Source organism: Microplitis mediator, chromosome 9 (assembly GCF_029852145.1).
Source record: "Microplitis mediator isolate UGA2020A chromosome 9, iyMicMedi2.1, whole genome shotgun sequence".
Lineage (NCBI taxonomy): Eukaryota > Metazoa > Arthropoda > Insecta > Hymenoptera > Braconidae > Microplitis > Microplitis mediator.
In genome coordinates this window covers 11,098,949-11,123,231 of record NC_079977.1, presented here as the reverse complement: position 1 = coordinate 11,123,231, position 24,283 = coordinate 11,098,949, and the positions used below count along the sequence as shown (strand labels likewise).

The window sequence follows — 24,283 nt, the reverse complement described above, 5'->3', positions numbered from 1 at the left end:
ATTGTGAAGGAAACATAGAAGTTCCTACCGAAGGATTACGAGATAAAATCACCGAAGATGACCACTGTAGTCCTATAGCTGGCCACAGGAGTGTCGTGAAAACTCATTTTCGAATTTGAGAGCGATTCTACTGACCTGACATGAAGGAAAGGATCTACCAATTCATCCGAACCTGCAAAATTTGCCAGAAAAATTAACTGACTTGAATTATAACAAAACAGCCAATGATGATTACTGATACGTCCTTTGGACACTTCGAGATATTCTCCATTGACACAGTGGGTTCACTTCCAATGACCAGAAGTGGAATAGTACACATCCCGACGATTCAGGATAACTTTTCGAAAGCCGTAACTGCTATACCAATACCCGATATCCGATCGACCACAGTAACAGAAACCCTTGTTGATCAATATACGTGCTACTACAAATGCCCGAGGGTAATCCTCTTGGAGAAAAAATTCTGAATGTAAAAAGATTAACTACGTCGGGTCATTATCCTTAGTCGAGTAGATCCTCGAAAAAAAGCCATCAACGACTGATAGACATCTTAAGAATAATTTCGGATAACACTCCATTCGAGTTGATGTTTGGTCAAAGAGCTTGGTTACCAAACCAATTCCCCGATTATTCCCGAATCAAGATTTATTCCGATTATCTCGCTGACTTTGTGGGAAGACTGTCAGAAGTTAGAAAAATCACTGCTTACTATCCTAATAAGGCAAAACAAGATTCCAAAGTTCGTTACGATTGGCATATTCACGCTAAAACCTTCGAGGTAGGCGACTCCATTTATGTCCTAAAAGAGACATGGAAGAATAAACTCGATAGTAACTATACTTGGCTCTATGAAATCGTCGAAATTAACGGCTTTGGCAGACTTATTTACCAAAATGATAAAGGGGACCGTAAATTTGTCAACCCCAACAAAGCTAAACCTGCTTTCGATCAAAAAGCTAAACCTTCATAAAGTTTTGTCTTTTAGATCCTCGAACCTTCGACCATCATGAGGCAATTATTGATATTCGTGATCATCTTCACCGAGGGGAGTCAATCTAAGGACATCATCGCTAACCAGCTCCTGGTAGATAACTCAGGTTTATTGTACGACCTATTTGAGAAGATTCAACTGGTCGAAGAAAACTGGTGCATTATTTCCTCCATTAATGTTCAAGGGTTGAGAGACATGTACCCCTTCCAGTTGAACCATCTGCATTCGACCATGTTAGCTTGCGCTAAAGATGTTGGCACAGGAACCTGCATGCATTATTTAGATATCCAGCTTATCACTGACGTGGAGACCGGGATAAACCAAGCTAAAGCTCGATTGGGTCAGCTTCTTGAATAATCTAAATTCGAAACCCCACCACAAGAAGTAAAAGAAGTATTTGGAAACATGGATTATGATGACAAGGAACACATAGCCAAAGAAATCAACAAATTATATCAGGATAACGCGGAAATGAATCATCTGGCAAAGAATGCCATACACATTGTCAAGAGTGAAATTAACACCATCATACGGAACAAATCACAATTGAAAACCAATCTGGACCAACTCGTTAACGCTACTCAAGCATTTGTAAACTCAACCCATGATTCCCTGAGAACCCTCACATATTGATGAAAGATGATTCTGAAGGATGAACGTCAAGATATAGCTAACAACCAACTCTGTGTCTTCAGGAAAGCCGAAACTATCATCGAAGAATCCAAGGCCGGAAGACTCTCTCCACAATCCATTTCACCAAGGCAGCTTTTCGAAGCGACCATTGACATCATGAGGAAAATTCCTGATTTAAACCCACCTCTGCCAATTGATAGAATGGACATATCGACCTTGTCAACTGTGTCGACAGTAATGGTAGCAAGGGCAAAAGGTTACTTACTTATTATAAAAACTTTGCCCTTGTTCTACAAGATTCCACGATTATCATACGAAATGAGACGATTGCCAAAACCACAAAATGTTAATCTTAAAATTCAGACACTGAGGGTATTACCATCTAAAAAAATCTGGACGTCGGTTGACCTTGCGGGCCAGCCCCAAAACTTCCCGCTGTTTTCGAGCTCAAGGAGCTTGAAAACATTACTCTAAATATATTTTCAAGCTCTTCTAGATCGAAAATGCTATTACCTGCGATTATTTTTTATGAACTTTTCAAGCTCTACCAAGTTACGTTTTTTGCTTAAGTTTATAAACAACAGTCAATTGACAAGTTAAGAATCGAAAATTGTTAATGAAGAAGCGGTTTTTCAATTTTTATTCTCGATTATGTTCAATGAAATAAATGTATCGAGGCAGAAATCAATGTCAGTGATCAAAATCAAGATTTGAGTGAGTTTTGACTTAGGTCAGAGCAATAATATATGAAATATCCGAGAAAAACATTAAAAACTGGATTTTCTCAATTTTTTGCTGATGATATGTTTTAAACTAAAGAACAAGTTAGATGAAATTAAATGATAATCGAAAGAGACTATAAACAGAAAGAGTCAGTATGGTTTCAAAAACATTTAGTACATTACATTTTGATTTATCCGGAAAAAATAACATTTTATGTTATTTTTTTAACTTTTCAGCGCCGATATCTTTTAAACTTATAAACCGGTTGTGATGTTCGAGGTGGCATTCGGCGCGTTTTATTGAGTTCTAGAGTTGATTAGATTTTGAAGTCGATCATTCGAGTCGTTTCTGAGAAATCACTAAAAAACTAAAAAAAAAATTTTTTTTTTTCGTAATTCGCCAATATTTTCGAGTCTGCTTGATAAAATGATCTGAAATTTTTAGAAAAGTTGAGTGCCAACAAGCTCTTTCGATTGCCACCTCAACCATCCAAATCGATTCATTAGTTAAAAAGTTACAAAGAGTTTACACACACACACACACACACACACACACACACACACCTACATACACTCGGACATTATTCTGAAAATAGTCAGAATAGCTTCCTAGAACCTCAAAACTCCTTAAAAATTCAATTTTCGAAAATTGGACCGAAACCAATATCTTCCCAAAGTTCTGAAAATTTCCAATTTTCGTAGCGGGAAGTTAAAAATTTCTGATCACCGACCAAGGTCTGCAAAAATTTTATCTAGCAGATTCCGAATATATTGATAATTGCAAGAGTATCGGAGATGATTTTCGCCCGAAAGTTGCAATTCAATCCACTTAAATTCCGGACGAAGTCGATTGCGGAATGAGATGGTTATTGAAGTCGACTGACGACATCACCCGAACTTGCAATATTCGTATTATTCTCGCGTGCAAGATCACATGGATCAAACACAATTAACCAAATTCTTAGGCATACTCGACTTGTAAAGAAGAATCGTTAAGCCTCAAATGCTAAACCTCAATCGAAAAAAATTATTGCATCAATGGAACAGGACTGGTCCACATTAAGATCAGTTGCGAGATCACCAGTAGAAAATATATAATCGAAAGTTTGAACGAAGAGATTACCGAACTGAATATCACCTTGCAACAGCTAAATTTGATTCCGGAATCATTCACATTAAATTTAACAGCCCAGCCAAAGGTATCCGGGTTTTTCGTCACAAAGAACATTGATTTGCTTCACACTGTAGACAACTTCGAACCCTGGGGAGCAGAATTTGAAAAAGCCAAGAACCGCATGACTGAAATATCTCTACATCATTAAGAAGACGAGATACATTAAACAATAACGGTGGATAACATTTCCGCCGTAGCTGTATTCAGTCTCGTTCTCATTGTCCCAATTGTCTTCAAATGCTGCTTGTGCTCGAAAAAAAAATGTTTCTTTACCTACAAAAAAAAAAAACGAGCAGCTAGTCGAAGTACTTCGTAAAACAACTAAGGAAACCAGACTTACCTCTGACTCCAAGCCAAAAGCTGTCCAAGTCACCGATAAACCTGAGGTCATCGAACTCGAAGAAACTCCACCAACTTTCAGTCGTGTTATCTTTCCATTAAGTCAAGAAAGCACTCCAACTCGGGCCACGAAAAGTTTGAAACTATTGATTTTCCATATTATATTACTACATTTCCGACTTAATATAACTTATCCAACATTCGATAAACCATAAAAATTTTATACCTCTAATGAGTTAACCCTTAACGGCCACACGGGGTGATTAGTAACCCCAGGCTTAAAAAAGTGGGATTAGAGGTCTTAAACCTTTCAAATAAATACAATAAACGCCATCTGCCGGTGACAGACATGTGTGAGATGTGACTTCACTACGTAGAAAGCCAAAGAAATGCACAGTGGCGTTGTGAGCGTTCGTTTTATCGGCCTGGGGTAACTAGTTACCCCAGTGTGGCCGTAACCGCAGTTCAGTCACAATATTTATTTTATTTTTATCTACTGGTAGAGCACTCGGCGCGATACCGAATTCGTCTGGGTTCGATTCCCAGTTCTGGCTATCTATATTTTTCTCAATTTATCTATAAATTGTCTTATTGAGAGGGTTGCATGTTTAGGTTTCCACTATATTTAAATGGTGTATTACCGTGCGATGGACGGTGTCGCTCAATAAGTTGTAGATCAAATTGAATGGAATATAGTATAGTGCCGGATAGCTCAACTGGTAGAGCACTCGGCACGATACCGAATTGGTCTGGGTTCGATTCCCAGTTCGAGCTATCTATATTTTTCTCAATTTATCTGTAAATTGTCTTATTGAGAGGTTTGCATGTTTAGGTTTCCACTATATTTAAATGGTACTCTACCAAAATACATATTTATTATTCATAAATATGTATTTTCAAGACAATAAAACGCGAAAGAAGTCAATTTCATGATTTGTAATTTTTTTCATTTTTCCTTCCAGTAATTTTGCAAAATAACTATACTTTTTGAAGAATTGGTGGATACTGTTATTTTTTTGTGGTAGTGGTATACATTGTGCGGACAATCCTAAAGTTTTAGTCGTTAATATTGCAAAATGGCGGAGCAGTGAATTTTTTTGCAAAAAAAGTCATTTTTTCAGAATTTTGACCTATATGACCAGTTTTTAGAACGCCATCTATAAATTAACCAAGTTAAACCATTAGAAATATTGAAGAACTCGTCAACGAACATGACCCAATTAGTTAAATGTCTCAAAAACATTTACACATCTTGTCTGGCCGGGTTTTTCAGCGTGGGGTAATGAGTTACCCCATGTGGCCGTTAAGGGTTAAAGTTAAAAATCTCAGAAAATTTTCAACTAAGGAATTGGGTCTACAGGACTTTTTTGTAGGAAATATAACTTCCAACAAATTTCCTATTGCCTTTTTTTTTAAATAGAAAAAATACGATAATTGTAAGTGAAAATCAACTACAGTGACCTGTACCACCTCACTAGTAGAAGTTACACTTTCGTCGCATCGGAAATTATTGTAGATTGTTTAATTCTGAGTAAATCGCGACCTAGCCTGATTTGATAGCACAAAACGCGGCTGTTGTATTAAAGAAATTTTGAAAATTCTTGCTTAACGTGTATTTTAAATGGAAAATCTTTTCACGCTTAGGGAAAGTACTTCAAATTAATATAAAGGTTGCAACTTGCAGGAAATTGGTTTTCTGACATATGCAACAAAATTTCGGATGGGGACCGAAAAAAAAGTCCAAAAAAATAACTATTCTATTAAATTAATCCATGTGGCAGGACCGAAGTCCACCTTCGTTCTACGGGAGGCCGTTATCTCACCCTTTCGGGCGTACATGTTTTATGGGGTCATCCCTACCTTCTACAATAATAAAATAATAGCGGTATACGAGCATAACTCATTTTAGCTTACCCTGGATTTAAAGATCAGATCAAAGATCCTCTTGCGTATGGGTGCCTCACCAACAACCACCACGAATCCTACCTTTCTTATGCTAAACACTACTACCATCTGAGGAATTAGAGAGACTCTAGTTAAAGTGGGCTTCAGAAAGCCCCCCGTGGTACCAATTTTCTGTATTGCTCTACACGTTGCATAAATTAGTGCTGAGTAGCAACTTTAGTACGCTTAGCAACCTTAATACGCTAAAAATGGTTTCTTTCCCTTATAATCACAAAGATTTCAGACAAGTCACTGTATCAGGTTTGCCCTCATTCAACTCTAAGTGATAACCTCATCTTCGAGCTGTGAATACTCATTAATTTTATAAAATAGATAAGCGATGAGCAGAAATACTCGTTGATGCCTCACCTCTTTTGCCACCCAGATATGTACATATATATATATATATGTATATATATATATATATTAGGGTGGTCCTTATTTTGGACATTTTTGAATTTTTATGCTCCCAGAGGCTTATGTGGTTCGAAATAAATAAAAAAAAATATCCTCAAAGTTTCAGGTCTCTATCTCAATTTTAACCCGTGCCGCACAGCGATGTAAGTTTCCCATTTAAATAACACGGGGTTTTTGGCATTGAACGATTGAATTTTTATTCCGGCTAAAGTAATTGTTCGAAAAATTTGAAACTCTGTAGACTTTATCCTCATATTAGCAGCTACTCCTCAGAATTTTTACAGATTTTCAACTACTATAATTTTGGGGGTACAGCATGATGAAAAGAAACAAAAAAAAAATTTTTTTATTTCTATCTAAAATTTTTATTAAAAAACATATCAAATCACCCTGCATCCTTTTCATAAGTTCTTCCTTTTTTTCATTCTCACACCCAAGTGGGTGAACGGCATATCTTTGTTGCACTAATACAGTAATCAGGAGCATTTTTTTTCAATTACAACAGAAAAAATTCCCTTAAAGTTTAAGCTCTTAATTCTAACGGGAAGAGTTACCGCAAAATTTTTTTTGTGATTTTTTCAAGAAATATTTTTGTTTATGTTATTTGACAATGTGTCTTTTTCAAAAATACATAATGCATTCAATTGATATCTGAGATCGGTATATCAATGCCACTAATCATATTATGTCTCAGTTTAACAGTTGATAAATATTATCAATAAATTAAATTTCTTTCAATATTTGCTTAAATAAGTTGGTCACCTTCAAGTTTATTATTTGTTTTAAGCAATAAATAATAAACAAAAGGTGGATAGTTTTGTGCATTATAATATCAAAATAATTATTTGTTTAAAATTTCCTAACTATAATGAATTATTAATAAAATAGATTTCTTTTATAAATAAATATAATAAACTTAAAAAATCACAAAAACAAAATTTGCGACACGTGGTTCTGTTGGAATTAAGAGCTCAAACTTTAAGGGAATTTTTTTCTGCCGTCATTGAAACCGTTTGTGAGGTAATCGTAATAAATTTAAAAAATCCTTTTAACGAACACTTTACTGCACACTAATGCAAAGTTCCTGATTACTGTATTAGTGCAACAAAGATATACCGTTCACCCACTTAGGTGTGAGAATGAAAAAAAGTAAGAACTTCTGATAAGGATGCAGACTGATTTGATATGTTATTTGAAAAAAATTTTAGCTAAAAATAAAAAAAATAATTTTTTTCTTTTTTTTCATCATGCTGGACCCCCAAAATTATAGTAGCTGAAAATCTGTAAAAATTCTGAGGAGTAGCTGCTAATATGAGGATAAAGTCTACAGAGTTTCAAATTTTTCGAACAATTACTTTAGCCGGAATAAAAATTCTATCGTTCAATGCCAAAAACCCCGTGTTATTTAAATGGGAAACTTACATCGCTGTGCGGCACGGGTTAAAATTGAGATAGAGACCTGAAACTTTGAGGATATTTTTTTTTATTTATTTCGAACCACATAAGCCTCTGGGAGCATAAAAATTCAAAAATGTCCAAAATAAGGACCACCCTAATATATATATATATATTTAGCGTTACTACAATGATAAGCGATCAATTAATTTCGGCAATCGACGCCAAACATCGATTTTTCTATTTTCCGTCTCTACCTCATCCGTAGAGACACAATAAGATATACCGCATGAAATTGTTGTGTTTTTAGGTTTATAAAAACGATGTATTTATAAAAACGAATGTTGTGTTAATGATACTGGATGATGTTGGTCCAGAATTATTATTAGTGTTCAAAATAATAGAACTTGATAGTAATAAATTGTATGTTATTACAAAAAAAATAACTGACTATTGATATTACGATGAACACTATCAAGTATTTAGACTCCATGAGAGTGCTGTTGATAGTGCGCCATTTGGGCGTTGTTTAACGATAGAAGATCTTGAATTTTGTTGGGTGACACGTATTATTCAAATCGGTAATGGTTATTATTTCATACCAAAACGTTGGGTATAAATTTTTATTTTTATAGTAAATAAATAATATAATAATTGTATAATTTTCTGTAGTTCGTGAATAAATTTCAACGACAAACAATCTAAATTCCTACCATAAAAACCTCTTTTATATAATAATCGTGAACGCTACTAAAAGGCAATGGTCAATTTTGCTGGTGAAAATTGCAAAAATCATACTGTCAATCATGTAACTGTGTAGATTACTATGATTTCGAACAGTAACTGTTCGAGTGTAGCACACGAGTGGTTACGGTGTTGCACCCGATCCAGTCGTGTCTAGCACCGTACTCAGTCTGGTGCGCCACCCGAATGGCAACAACGGCAGCACCAGACTGAGAACGGTGCTAGACACGACTGGTTCATGTGCACACACGAATAAGTATTGTTCTGCACACGACTGATCACGGTGCTTTAATTCGGGCGCTGCACCAGACTGAGTACGGTGCTAGACACGACGTTCGGGTGCGCACCAGAACCAGTCGTGTGCTTGCTCTTATTTTTTCTTGCACACGACTCAGTCGGGTTTTAATTTTTCCGTGTAGTAGATTAATGGTTTTGAACATTTACAAAATATTGTAAAAACTAATTTTATGCAGGTTTTCACTTTGATTTTAGTCACAATTTCAAACCGATCACCTTGAAACTTAGTGTACGTATTTTGTGGGTGACTCCCTTGTTCGAGTTTGAAAATGAGCTCAATCGGTCGATTGGTTTAGAAATTATAGCATTTCAGAATTTTCAAAATGTCTAAAATTCATATTTTTACTTATTCTTCCTTCAATATCTTTTGAATGTGATGACTTATCGATTTTATATCAAATTCATCTAAACGGTCTTTAAATAAGTTTTTATTTTCATGCCTAGACCACTGAAATTACTTATTTTACCATTCATTTAATGAAATTTTGCTATTGCATTAGTTCTCCTACTTCTTAGTACATTCATGGAGCTACTTAAATTCAAATTATCGCAGTGTGACACTTATAAAATCTAAACATCTCATTTCAGTGGGTATATACAATTTTGTTTTATCGACAGTGCATAAATGATATGATATATCAATAACAAGATTAACGATAGATATGATGATAATATTCTCTATATCTACTCGTCGTTTGATATTTTAATAGGCTTTTTATTTCAAATATTAGTACCAATTTAAAGTATGACACTTTGATGTATCACAATCAATTTTTAGTCTTAGAACATTTTATTAGTAGATTTTATTGAAAGCAAATTATTTCCTTTGTCCTTATGGTAGAATTCTCGAGCAATAAAACCATAATCTATCATAATTTTTCGAATAGGGTCCGGAATACCATTGGTCCGATAGTTTGAATATATGCATACATATCTTTAAATAACGTCAAACCAAACCATATAGTGCATTATCATCAAATATTCTTCTGAAGCTCATTCAGTTAGCTTCAATTTTTGGCATTATACTTATAATTTTTTGATTTTTTTGTTTTATCATCTCGAGAATTTTTAAGGAAATGCAAAAAAAAAATTTATTTCATTATTAACTTTTATTTGAACAGTAAAAAAAATTGAATAATGAGAAATCTACTTCCATTTCGGCTGCCGAATGGCCTTTTTTTTTTATATAAAAGTTTTTTACAAAGTAATATTTCTTTTTATTATATTCATTCATTTACTCATTGCTTTCTTCATATCATTTGTAAATATTCTATTACTTTAATTATCGTGTATTAAATTTGAAAAAAAAAAAACAAATAAGGGAGTTCTGTCGCGTTGCTACAATGATAAGCAATCGATTAATTTCGGCAATCTACGCCAGACATAGATTTTTCAATTTTCCGTATCTACCTCATTCGCAGAGACACAATAAGATATACTGCTGAACTGCACACACGCATATAAGCATTTTTATTGTATTCTCAATTTTTCTGTGTTCAATTCGTTCGTTGGATAAAATAATTATTTAACATAATTAGTTGGTTTTATTGATTCATTATAATATTACCTCAACCACTAAATATATATATATATATATATATATATATATATATATATATATATATATATATATATATATGTATATATATCAGGGATATGGAGTAGGAGTTTTGCTCTTTTTACGAAAAACTCTTCTAGCGAGTACTCCTGTGACTGAATAGCCTAAACTCACTCGCGAGCGATCCCCACTACTTTGCCATCTAGTTGAGCTCCGAGTAAGAGCGAAAGACATTTTTGGTATTTCGCTCCACTCGGGAGTTTTTCGTCGACTCCTTAGAAATGCTCGACTCACGAGTCGAGTGAGAGCAAGAACTCCTGAAGTCACTCCTGAGAGGAGCGAGTCGGTCCAAGACGCTTGACCAAAAACTCCCCCCACCTTTGTTCTTCTCGAAGCTCGCTATACGGAGAGAGGTATCTGCTTTACCATAATGAAACGCCATATACTAGGGCCCTAAACTTGTCGTCGTCATAAATTTAAACTTCTTTCTCATGTTCTCATCATATTCACAAAATTTTTTTTTCTTTTTTTGTATGAGCAATAATTTAAAAATTTCCTAAGAAATCGATCCGACAATGTATAAATGAATCGAAATTTTCATTTGATTCATATATAACTTGTCAAGACGATTTTTTTTTTATTATTGACTAACCGTAATGAAAAAAAAAAAAAACTTCATTTTGAAAACGTTCTCGTGATGATTTTTTAAAAAATTATTAATTTATTGTAAATAAAAAAAAAAAATTTACTTAGTGAACATTTTATGTTCATGAGGTCAAAAACGTTCTTAAATTTTGTGAGGTCATTTGAAACTACAAATTTAACGGGAAAAAAAATTTCTTACCAGACAAAAAACCCTACGCAACTACTTTTTATTAACAAAAAAACGCGTTTCACGATGCAACCGCGGAAATAAATTGCTCTAAAATAAAAACTGTTTACAGGATCAGGTCATCTAATAACTTTTATTTCGTAGAGGAAGAATCATAGAAACTGTGTACCGAATTCACCATCAAAATATTCGACACATTTCTATTTATTAATGTTTAAAGTCAAAAACGAAAATTTATGAACAGTTAGCCATAAGTATAACTATTGATAATATTTATATGGTACCGTGATTCTTGATCCCCCGACAAAATATCCCCAGACAAAATATCCCCAAAATAAATATCCCTACGACAAAAAATTCCCGACAATTAATCCTAAATAGCCGGAGTTTTTTAATAAATTTATTCGTTTAAACGATAAACCACCAAATATTTAGTATGTTTTGATATTCTATCCCAGTTTTTTCTTAAAATTGCTTTAACTAGTTTTAATGGTAAGTTTGTAAATAATGAGACTACGTCTAGGGATATTAGAATGTAATCTGAAGGGATGTTGTTAAGTTTGTCTATTTCTTCCTTAAATTCAAAACTATTTTTAACAGCAGAAGGTTGTTTTTTTCTTGTTTGACTTAAAATGTTAATGTACCATTTGTTTCGATTGTATATCGGAGAGTTTACTGATGAAACGATAATTCGAAAAGGCATGTTGGGTTTATGAATTTTGGGTAATGCATATGCTCTTGGTAAAGTACTGTTGTGTGTGATTAGAAAATTTTTTGTATCTTTGTCAATGTGTCCTAGTCTAAACCAAGTATTTTAATCAAGGTATAATCATGGTTTTTGTGTATGTTTGCTCGGTTATAGGCCAACGCCAACGCGGGTAATAGTGTTGCGCCCTTTTATCATGGTTTTTATGTGTGTTCCCTGTTTAGAAGATCTCATAGAATCCGATAAATTCCCATAAAGATTTTATAAGATTGAATGAGTTCTATGAGAAGTGCTATAGTTAAGTATAGGGCCTTATACATACAGCTATAAGAATCTATCGGATTTTTTAAGCAGGGTTTATTCGACATTAGACCAACATATACGCTTGTTACCGTGTTGTGCCCTTTTATCATTGTACCCTTTAATCATTTTTTTTTTATTTAAATTTTCGAAAACTATAACGAATTCGAAGGATAACTTGTCGGGGTTTTTTTTGTCATAGGGATATTTTGTCGGGGACATTTTGTCCAGGGATATTTTTTTTGGGGATATTTTGTCAGGGATATTTTGTCGGAGGATCAAGACGCCTGATACCAAGACGTAGTGTCTTTCTCTAAATGATTACGTCTGCGCGTATCCCCACGGACAAAGATTATGATCATTCATAGCGAGTAGGTAATCGAATGTGAGGGTAATTTTTATAATTAATAGCTCAGCTTTGGTAGAGTTTAATTTTTTTTCACCGTATTGTTAGCGTAAGAAAATAATAATTTTTAAAAATTAATTTTTTCTTAAAAACAATATCTCATTGTTAATATTCGTTTTTTTCATACGTTGATTATTAAAATAAATTATTAAGGAATCGTTTTTTTTTTAATCATAACTTGCTTTTTTAAACAAATGACAGAAAAAAAATTGATTTTTGTCAATAATTTGTTCATTTATTTATTTTAAGATTTGTTATAAGTAATTTTTTTTCGTTATTTTAATTATTTTTTAGAACATAAAAAAATACTAAAATGGCAATCCGCAACAAAATGTAAGAAAAAATTTTTTCAATTTATTGCAAGTCATTGTGATTTTGGATCAAGACAAAGTCTAAGCACTGATTCGATTTCTCAACCAACAAATTGCTGTATCTTTGCAACTATTGCAGATACAGTTTTTGACCAACTCGTTTTTATTCAGTACGATTGAAGCTTTCTTATAAATTTTTAACCTAACGGTTATCTGTTATAGTTCTCTAACTACACGCATTTGCGTATAAGAATCAGCATATTTTCTATTTCTTACAATGCTTATATCTCATAAACAAATAATGTTGTAACAAATATTCTTCTGGACATTTTTGTTACCCGATTATTAAACTATTCAAATATATTGTTTTTCTATTTTTAAACTTATTTGTTCATGTTATTTTGGAATAAAAAATGTATGACCGAATAATTATTTTCTTTATACATCGAATAGAACTTGAAATTAATATTTTTATAATAAGGAACTTCGTGACTATCTGGTGTCCCACGACATCACACGGTTTTTTTTTAAATTCAGTAGAAATTCTTTAATTTTTTTCTCCGTGCAAAAAATGATTAAAAAAACAAATATATTTGAAAATTAATTTTTTATTTAAATAACAGTATCCTTCAATTTGACCTGTATTGAATAATAAATTGATAATTAATCAATGTCTATGACAAAAAAAATCTATATTTCGAAACAACTGGTCTCCTTTCAAAATATCATTATAAAATAATCTTTTTAAAACTTTTATTTTGTCCGAAAAAAAAAAATAGTTTTCTTATTTGAAACTTTCAAAGTACATCATTTTACCTCAAATGCTCTGTTTTTTTTTTAATCACTTATAAACTCGTAATCACACAATATTGAACAAAACAAATTTTTATTTTGAAAAAAAAAAAAAAAAAAAATGTCCTGTAATTAAATATTATAGAATTATCAACTATATTCTATACTTCAATATGAATTCTTATTCCCATATAAGAAAAAAAATTAAAAAATAATGGCCTAATCTGGCTCAATTACCAAGTATAGATTATAAATAGAATATTCTTATTTTTGATTCTATAAGTTATTCGCTAAATAAAATATTCATTTTTTATTTAAATACAAATTTTTTTTTGTTCGTATAAAAAAACATCATACAATTTGTATTTATAAACTATTAAAAAATAATAAAATTGAATTGCTTATTTATCTAAAGAATAATTTGATAAATAAAATTATTCCACTTTTTTAATATATTTAATAGTTTAAAAAACATATGTATGATTTATCGTTTGTTTTAAAATTAATGTTTTTTTCTTTACAAAAATATATAAATAAATACGTCAAAATTAAAACAATTTTTTTTTATTAACTGCAACGCCCTATAAATTAAAAAAAAAATATTAAACACTATTTTCTGTTTATTAAGAAAATTATATTAAATTTTCATCAGTGTAGATATAGTAGAATTCAGTGTAGATAAAGTAGAAGTCGCTCCCAAATAGCTCTTTCTCAATTTTTACCCCACCACAATTTTAAAGAGTATTCGATTTAAGCATTCAAGTTTCGCTCCTTTCAGGAGTTTTTGCTAGAAGAATCTCTCTTGAAATACTCCTTAGAGAGTAACTCGTAGAAGGAGTATTACTCGTGATGAGCTACATTCTCTTGCTCTTCGTTAGAGTTACTCATCAACAGAGCGATGAGTAGGGAGAGTTTAGGCATCTATACTCTCATGCGTCCGAATCCTACAATGAGTTTAACTCCTAAGGAGTGGGGAGTTATCGAGGAGCGAAGGGCGTTTGAGGAGTAACTCTCTATCCCTGATACATATATATATATATATATATATATATATATATATATATATATATATATATATATATATATATATATATATATATATATATATATATATATATATATATATATATATATATATATATATATATATATATATATATATATTGTAACGGGTTTTTCACCACCGGGGATCTACCGGAGTGAAGTCCGAATACACTTACGATCCTTGGCAACCTTGTTCAAAATTATTAAGTTAGGCGCCAGGTGATTTTATAATCACCAAATAAACAATTATAAAAATATAACTCGGCTCAGGGTGGCGGATCGGGGAAAGGTCAGGCACTTAAGATTACGATAAATAATTGATCAGAATTAACACAAAATAATTAGTCGTATATTAAATACAAAATGATTGATCAGTATCACAAAAATAATCGGTTACAACAAAATAATAAATTGCCGTGGTCGGCTTGACTCGATATAAACAAAACAAAATTTCTCGTACTTGATCAGAAAACAAATCAGTTCATTGCTTAAAAAAAAAACACAGTCGGTTGACGAAATTAAAAATAAAATAATTTTATTGTCCGGAGACACACATACAGCGGAAGTATTAAAGAAATAGTTGACGAGTGACGTCAGAGTATTCATACACGGCGAGGTGACAAGACTACTGTTGCGAATGAGACACGGATAAGCCGTAATTCTCAGAATTGCTCGAACGAAATAAAACAAAATATAAAATAATATTTTATTTCGGTAACGCGTTCAATTTCACGATCACACAGCTATTACGCGAAATCAATTATTTCATTAATTAACTATTATTGCACTTCACTCGTTTATTAACCAATCGGTTGTACACTTTGTTCAGTTTCGGGCCGAGGCTTCGGCTTGTTCACTTGTTCACGAACTCGGTTATTGTCGGTCGTAAATAATTGTCGCGAATTATTGTTCGTTGATCAAACTCGGATTGATCTTACATGTCGTAATTCAAATTGTTCGTACGTCGCAATCGAAAAATCGTTTGGTCGGGTCGGATTGTTCAAATAAAAAAAAAAAAAAAACGTGGCCGTTCAGTACGGCGTCTATCCCGGATCTCTCGTTCAATCAATGCCTCGAGTCGATGGCTTGGTCAAAGTCGGAATCTTTGCTCATAGGTGTCACCAGAATTGGCTCACCGGATAACTATTTATTTTATTTAAATAATTTCAAACCTCGGGTCGATGTCAAATTTTTTCTCATGTTACAATATATATATATATATATATATATATATATATATATATATATATATATATATATATATATATATATATATATATATATATTGTAGTGATTGGTATCTTAAATTAATATCACTTATACACTACAATGATAACACACTTATATTAGAAATGATAACACCACAATTAACAGCAATAAAAGAAAGCAAGAGCAATATATAGTTTATTGAGATACAATGTTTGCTGTTTAGTTGTCAATATAAGACTGACTGACTTTAATCGCGCATCTATAAAACAAGAGAAGAAGGCATTTGTTTTCTAGCTATTCAAATATTTAAAAGATCAGTTTCACATTCGTTACAATATATATATGTATCTAACTACGGGTCTGTGTACTTCTCTGATTCATAGTATATATAAAGTATACGAAATAAATGGATTACGTGCTTGTGCGTGTCTTTTAGTAATCCGACGCCCCACGTGACGTCATGAAGACAGTAGATGTATCTGCTACATTGGTTCCGTGCTTTTGAGAATCACGTTCTATGTGTTGCCTCGGTAATTCCTAACTTTATATGTGAAATTTTTAATGTTAAAGAAAGAATGCATTGTTTTAAATATGTTCATATTAATAATAACTTTTATAGAGAGTGATTCAATACATACTATTTAAAGTAAACTATTAAATGTGAATTCAACTTGTGTTTGTTTAAGAAAGACGCTATGTTCATTAGCGTATAGTGAATAAGAAAAAAATCAAAAGTTATAAGTAAAGTGCTTTTTTCATTATTATAAAAAACTTTTGTTATACGCGTTAAAAGTATTTTTGTGTCGACAATCATCATCACAGTAATTATGACTGGTAAGTAAAATCAATTTAACGATTGAAAATAATATCCTGCAGTTAGCAGACAAATAACGATTTTCAGATATTTTTTTTAACAAATCAATTACGAGAAAAAAATAAATAAATAAAATAAAAGTACGCACATGTAAAAAATTCAACAATCTACAGGTCCAATATTACAAAAAAATTTTTTTTTTTATAATTTATCGAATGTGAAAAAATTCGAAAATTATTAGACGCCGGCTAACCTCAGTATCTCCAAAAATTATATTTATTAATTTAACTGCACTTATCCAAAGAATTAAACGAACAAGAAAATTTTATGAATTTTTTAGTGATTTTTGGAAGGCTGTATTTTCGTGAAAAATGATCGTATCGGAAAAAAAATAAAGCGAATTGAAGCTTGAAATCTCTAGCTCAAAGATCTTCCAGCAAAATAATTTTTTGAGCCACGGTTTTTGCGGAATCATAAGAAAAAGGTCGAGACAAAATTTTTCCAAATTTTTTAGTTTTGTTTTTTAGATCTACGGGGCCGGGAAAATTTTTTTCGAAAAAGTCAATTCATGGCTCTTTTAGAAAATTCAATCAGCTACAATTTACGTGTTTTGTTTCTCTGTACGACAGTTTGCTGCTGAGATATCAGCCTTCAAATAAAAAAGGATCCTTTTGTCTTCGATTATCGATATCTCAGCAACTAATGGTCAAACAGTAATTTGAAGGACAGTTTAGAAATTTGAATAAATTCCCTACAAGCTCCATTGTTTTTAACCTCAATACCAATTTTGGAAAAACCCACAAAAAATGGCCATTTTCAGGTTTGTTAGTCAACTCATCGCTACTTTGCAAATATTGAACGAAAGGTCAATGTTACCAGGTAATTGTACAGCTTAATGTACCCCCAAAAATCATAGAAATTTTCAGATTGATCCATTGAACCGTTTATCCGGTCTGATTGCTCAAAGTTTTGCAAAACATTTAAAGGAACAAGCTTTGTTCTTTAAATTATGTAATCGTAATCGAAATGAAAAAAAAAATTTTTTTTCGGATTTCCTTTAATTTTTGCGTTGGTTATTTAATAAATGTAAGGTAAAAAAAAAAAAAAATCGGTCTGTCAGTTGACCCCGCGGGCCAGCCCCAAAACTTCCCGCTGTTTTCGAGCTCAAGAACCTCGAAAACATTATTGTGAATACATTTTCGAGCTCTTCGAGCTCGAAAATACGTTTGTATGCTGTTTTCGAAAAAAAAACGTTTTTCACCATTTTTTCTCCAACGATATCTCTCAAACAAACAAACCGATTGAGACGGTTGAGGTGGCAATTGACGCGTTTCATCAAGTTCTCAAGCTGATCAGATTTTGAATTCGATTTATGGAGTCGTTTTTGAGATATTTCAGAAAAAATAAAAAATTTTTTTTTTTTCAATTCTTTCGACAACGGTTTCTCTCGAACGAATGAACCGATTCTGATGGTTAGGGTAGCATTCGACGCGGCTTATAAAGCTCTAGAGCCCAGTTGATTTTGAAATTAATCCATTGAGCACATTAAAAGTTATCCAAAAAAAAACATTTTTGAAAAAAATTTATTTTTGGAATATCTCTGAACGAGCCCTACCGATCAAGCTCAATTTTCTCATGGCTTCAAGATATTGACAATCCGCGTCGAATGACACCTTAAAGTTCAAATGCGGTTCATCCGTTCAAAAGATAAAGGTATTTACAAACGTACGTACATACATACACACATACACTCGGACATCATCTTGGAATTAGTCAGAATAGCTTCCTAGGACCTCAAAACGTCGACATCTGATGGAAATTCGATTTTCGTAAATCGGACCGAAACCAATAACTTCCCGAATTTTTAAAAATTTACAATTTTCTTAGCGGGACGTTAAAATTTCCAAAAAACGAAAAAAAAAAACCCCGAGTAAAACGTAAAAAAATTCTCGATTTATCTCGCTTTTGGAAATTTTCTTTTTTTTTTTCCTTACATTTATTGAATACCTAACGCAAATATGAAAGAAAATCCGAAAAAAAAATTTTTTTTCATTTTGATAACGATTACACAAAACTTGTTCCTTTAATTGTTTTGCAAAACTTGGAGCAATCGGACCAGACAAACGGTTCAATGGATCAATCTGATAATTTCCATGGTTTTTGGGGGTACATTAAGCTGTAAAATTATCTAGCAACATTGACCTTTCTATCAATATTTGCAAAGCAGCGATGAGCTGACCAAAAAACTAGAAAATGGCTATTTTTGTGGGTTTTTCAAATTGATGTTAAGGATAAAAAATTTTTTTTTTTTTAAATCGAAAATGGAGCTCGTACGGAATTTATTCAAGTTTTTTAAACGGTCCTTCAAATTAGTGTGTGACCATCAGTTGCTGAGACATCAATAATCAAAGACAAAAGGATCCTTTTTCATTAGAAGGCTGATATCTCAGCAGCAAACAGTCGTACAGAGAAACAAAAAAAGCAAATTGTAGCTGATTAATATTCATAAACGAGCCATAAATTGACTTTTTCGAAAATAATTTTCCGGGCCCCGTAGACCTAAAAAACAAAACTAAAAAATTTGGAAAAATTTTGTCTCGACCTTTTTCTTATGATTCCGCAAAAACCGTGGCTCAAAAAATTATTTTGCTGGAAGATCTTTGAACTAGAGATTTTAAGCTTCAATTTGCTTTATTTATTTTTTCGATACGATCATTTTTTACGACAATACAGCCTTCCAAAAATCACTAAAAATTTTATAAAGTTTTCGTGTTCTTTTAATTTTTTGGATAAGTGTATTAGTATAAATTTTCAGATACTCCTCAAATAAATTAGAGTTTTTTGAGAGATTTAGTGAATTTAAGTGGTAAAATTACAGACATTATTGTCAGAATGGATGGCCTGGAAGAAAGCGTTGCCAAATTACAAAAATATATCGACTTTAGCAAGAAACATCATACCAATAATGAGAATATTGACCAAAATTACAGTACTGATCAAACGAGACGTAGTAATTGAGAAATGAAAACACTACCTATTGCGACCATCAAAAAATTCGATGAATTTGATCATAAACTTTTCGCAGATAATCCGTTTTGAAGGATAATTGTAAGTTTTGTTTTTGTTAAAATGACTATCACTATTAGTACTACTCGATTTCTAGGCTTACAACAAATGAAATATTTTCCAAATTGAATGTCTAGTTAATTAGTGAGTCTTTTTAGTATAATCAATAATAACAGTTAATATTATTAACAGAAATGAAAAATCAGCAAGCATGTCGATTCCAATTTTTTATTGGAAATAAATTTTTAATTTTATCAGTTATTACTATCGATTGGAAAAAAAAATGATTCAATTCATTGTAAATATTAATTGAAAAAAAAGCAATTTCAAATATTTTTTTTTTAAATTAAAGGCTTCTGTTTCAGATTCTTCGATTATTACGTTTGATTAATGAGAATCATGAAATGACCCAAAATATTGAATCTATGATGCGTACCTATTTTACAAGAGATGTCGCATTCCATTTTACTTCTATTAAAAAAGTTTCAGAAGAAAAAGTGTCCATAGACAAAAATTACTTCCGATTTATATCAGGTAAATTTGAAAACTAATCAAAAACTAAATTTTTTTCTAAATCGTGAAAATCGAAGTAAAACTTCATTTTTTATTTACATTACAGAAGTGGTAAGATTTCCAAAAAGTATAACAAGTCCACTTTCCGAAAGTAATTAAAAAAATCGTTACAAAGCGTCATAAATAACGTCGGAAATTGGGACGGACAACAATTAATTAGGAAATCAAAAACAATGGATGAAAATCTTCAAACACCACTTGAACAGTAATAAAAAAATATGTGTGTTTCTACGGTAAAATATTACACGTTTAGAAAAATATTACTAATTTTACATAAAATATTTTTGTTTGGAAAAATGATCTACAAGTTTAGCTAAATATTATCATTATATAGAATATTTTTGTTTAAAAAAAAACTAGATGTTTAGCGAATATCATTATAACAGAGAATATTTTTGTTAAAAAAATATCTACATGTTTAAATAAATATTGTTATAACTATATGTAATACTTTTGTTTGCTATTTTAATTTTCACCCGACTAGAATTTTTCGTAAGAACCTGATAAGGTCATCATCGGGTTTAACCTATTTCAAAAACAAGGACCAGGTTAGGATTTCCTGACAAGAAACTGGTGAGAATGTAACGCTGAAGACCCATTAGGTCATGATCAGGATTACCTAATCAGGTCCTGATCAAAATTAACTTATTAGTTTCTAGATCAGGCTCCTGATCTGAAGCCTAATAAGGTTATCCTAATGAATGAATTTTATGGTCTACAATAAATTCATTGATATCAATAAAAAATTCACCTTCCAGACAGCTATTCATATAGTAATTATTCAACGTATTATTTGATAGCGAAACATGGGTATGACCCTATGAAGAATTTTTTTTGGAACTTATTAAGTTACCTAAAATAAAATATACCATCATTAACCATTCTTTAGTATTCAATTCTAGTATATTTGATTATTAATAATTGTCATAACTTACTGGAAGAAATACAAAGCTCACCATTATTATCATGATTAATATCATTATTATTATTATTATGATTATTATTTGTTCTATTTTTGTTAAATGCTCAGGGTGTCATCCCCGGTAGTCCGACTCTACCGATAGCCTTAGCAGAGCGCCAAATCGTTACTGCTGCGATGCTTCATCAACAAGATGATCAGCATGCGCAGCAGGCCAAGTTTCTTCGCCTAAGTAGGCGGAGGGACCCGAGGATAACAGCCTGTTGCATTTGCGATGCCAGAAACTCAACTTACGCTGAACAAGTTGGTATTCTAGCCAGTGTAGACCGAACGACTGCTTCATCCCTCCTAGAACGCCAACAATGAGAACGACAAGTTTGACACGGTAGCCTAGGTAAAGTTTGCCAATGTCACGAGTGGTTTTATCGAAGAGCACAATATCAGGTTTATTGGCAGGAAGTCTAGTATATGGGGGGGACAACTTAATCAATCGCAGCGCTCGCTGTGGGCACAATTTCGTTGAATCATGCTCTTATTGAAAATAAACACGTGAAAATTAAGTTTAAAAATAGTTCATAATAGGTCATAAGCCTTTGCTCATCGTTTGAGGTTAAAACAATATTTTAAAATTTATGAATTCAAATCCAGTTTGGATAATGATTTTTATCATTGCCTAAAAATTATTCTTTAGCCCTTCGTTATTTGCGTTATACGGTGATTCCTCGCACAACACTACTCAACCTAATAAAGTTGGCGTGAATACGAATGAGGCACTAGAAAAAGACCTCTATATAGCTGGCACAGCCAAATGGGCACAATCCTATGAAAATTATATAGAATTACGTGCTTTTTATGTGCTTCACAATGCCACCAATTTTGATTTTTGGGCTCGATTATTTTTTTTTTTTTTTTAAGTTATGCCAGCTCGATAATAAGCTGTAACAGCCATTCACGTTTTGCAGGACTTTAATATAAAAATAGACAATGTGCCTAGACTAAAATTATGTGCTCTTTATGTGCTCCACGTATGAGTAGATAAAACAATTATTCCACCCTAATTTTTTTTTCTCAATGATGATTGAATAAGCTGAAATAAATTCAACATAGCCGTACTGATTTAATCAGTACGTGTTTTGGTAAAGACTAATGGCATCGCGGTAAAATTATGGGCTTTTTATGTGCTTTCAAAGTATGTAAGTCATATTCAAGCGACTTATAGATGTGACTACTTAAAACGAAGAAATCCAAATAAAAAAAGCTGTGTCTATGGGTGTGTATCGGTAGAAGAAAAAAAAGATGCTGGTAGTGTGTGTGTGTGTGTGTGTGCGCGTGTGTGTGTGTGTGAGTGTCTCGTAAAAAAAAAGGCCATTCGGCAGCCGAAATGGAAGGTAGATTTGCCAATTAATCTATATAAAAAGTTACATACATACATATCTTGTGATACATGTTAGTGTATAGACATGATATGATATTAGGCTCGTTTTCTTAGAGTGAGGGTAAAAAAAGACAACGACTATTTTCGATAGAGAACTTCAGATAGTTGATTTGACAAAACATTATATAGGTAATGTATTAAACTAACCTTCACGTAAACAAAGTATAGAAAATTTAATTAACATGAAATCATAATTGTAATCGCTATTACGATGGCAAGACCAGTGATAATCATAGGGATTAGAGGTACATTTGATACATCATCAATAATAAAAGAAATACTTTTAGAATATAAAATAGCAGTGAAATTTACAGGTTATTTTATTCACAATAAAATTCAACTGACAAAATTGTATTATAATGAGAAATGCATAAGTCATGTAGAATGACAGCATATTTGCAACATTTGTTGATTCCATTAGAATTTTCAAGGCCATCAAATTATTGGAAGAAATGGTCAAAACATCAAGTTTAAGGTCAAATATTAAAGCTTACTAAACAAGCTTTATGATACTTTTTACTGAAATTGTCTATCAGTTTTAGTTTTAATGTTATATGAACTTCAACAGTGAATAAAAACTGATTTCTACGAAAAATCATGATAATTTCAAACAGCCATAATTTCAAAACTATTCAAATGATTCAGCCCATCTTCGAACTTGATCAAGGTAATTGCCTATAGAATAAGTGTAAAAAATTTCATTAAGATCCGATAAGAACTTTGGGTGCTATTGTAATGAAAAGACCAGTGACAATCATAGGGAGTAGAGGTACATTTGATACATCATAAGTAATAAAAGGAATACTTTTAAAATATAAAATAACTGTGAAATTTACAGGATATTCTGTGCACAATAAAATACAACTGATGAAACCGGATTATAATGGGAAATTCATAAGTTATGTGGAATGAAACCCATATTTTCAACATTTGTTGATTCCATTAAAATTTTCAAGGCCATCAAATTATAGGATGAAATGGTCGAAATACAAAGTTTAAGGTCATAAATTAAAGCTTATTAGACAAGCTTTCAGATACTTTTTACGGATATCGTCTATGAGTATTAGTTTTAAAATTATATGAACTTGAATGTGGAAAAAAATTGATTTTTTCAAAAAATCATGGAAATTTCAAAAAGCCATAACTTCTAAACTAATAAACCGATTTTGCCCATCCTCGAACAACCGTGATAATCGCGCATAGAATAAGTGTGAAAAATTTCATTAAGATCTGATAAGAATTGTAGGCGTGATCGTGTCCTCAAAACTGCGTTATATCCCATATATATATATATATATATATATATATATATATATATATATATATATATATATATTGTAACGGGTTTTTCACCACCGGGGATCTACCGGAGTGAAGTCCGAATACACTTACTGTTTTTGGCTACCTTGTTAAAAAATAATTAAGTTGGGCGCCAGGTGATTTTATAATCACCAAATAAACAATTATCAAAAATGTCGACTCAGGGTGGCGGATCGGGGAAAGGTCAGGCACTTAAGATTACGATAAATAATTAATCAGAATTAACACAAAATAATTATTCGTATATTGAACACAAAATAATTGATCGGTATCACAAAATTATTATCGGTTACAAAAAAATATAAATGCCGCTGTCGGCTTGACTCGATATAAACGAAACTA

General features: G+C 31.9%; 1 protein-coding gene and 1 long non-coding RNA gene across 5 annotated transcripts in view; both read left to right on the top strand.

The window, feature by feature from the left end:
• LOC130674949 (phenoloxidase-activating factor 2-like) overlaps positions 1-24,283 on the top strand; it is a 318,231-nt gene that overhangs the window by 246,028 nt on the left and 47,920 nt on the right. The window lies entirely within an intron of this gene.
• LOC130674953 (uncharacterized) lies at positions 15,906-20,841 on the top strand. 2 transcript variants are annotated; one of them, XR_008991187.1, is made up of 4 exons: positions 15,906-16,648; positions 19,507-19,736; positions 20,060-20,228; positions 20,314-20,841. It is a non-coding gene; the product is annotated as an uncharacterized LOC130674953 (long non-coding RNA). The 2 variants fall into 2 exon arrangements; XR_008991186.1 differs by having other exon boundaries at positions 19,444-19,736.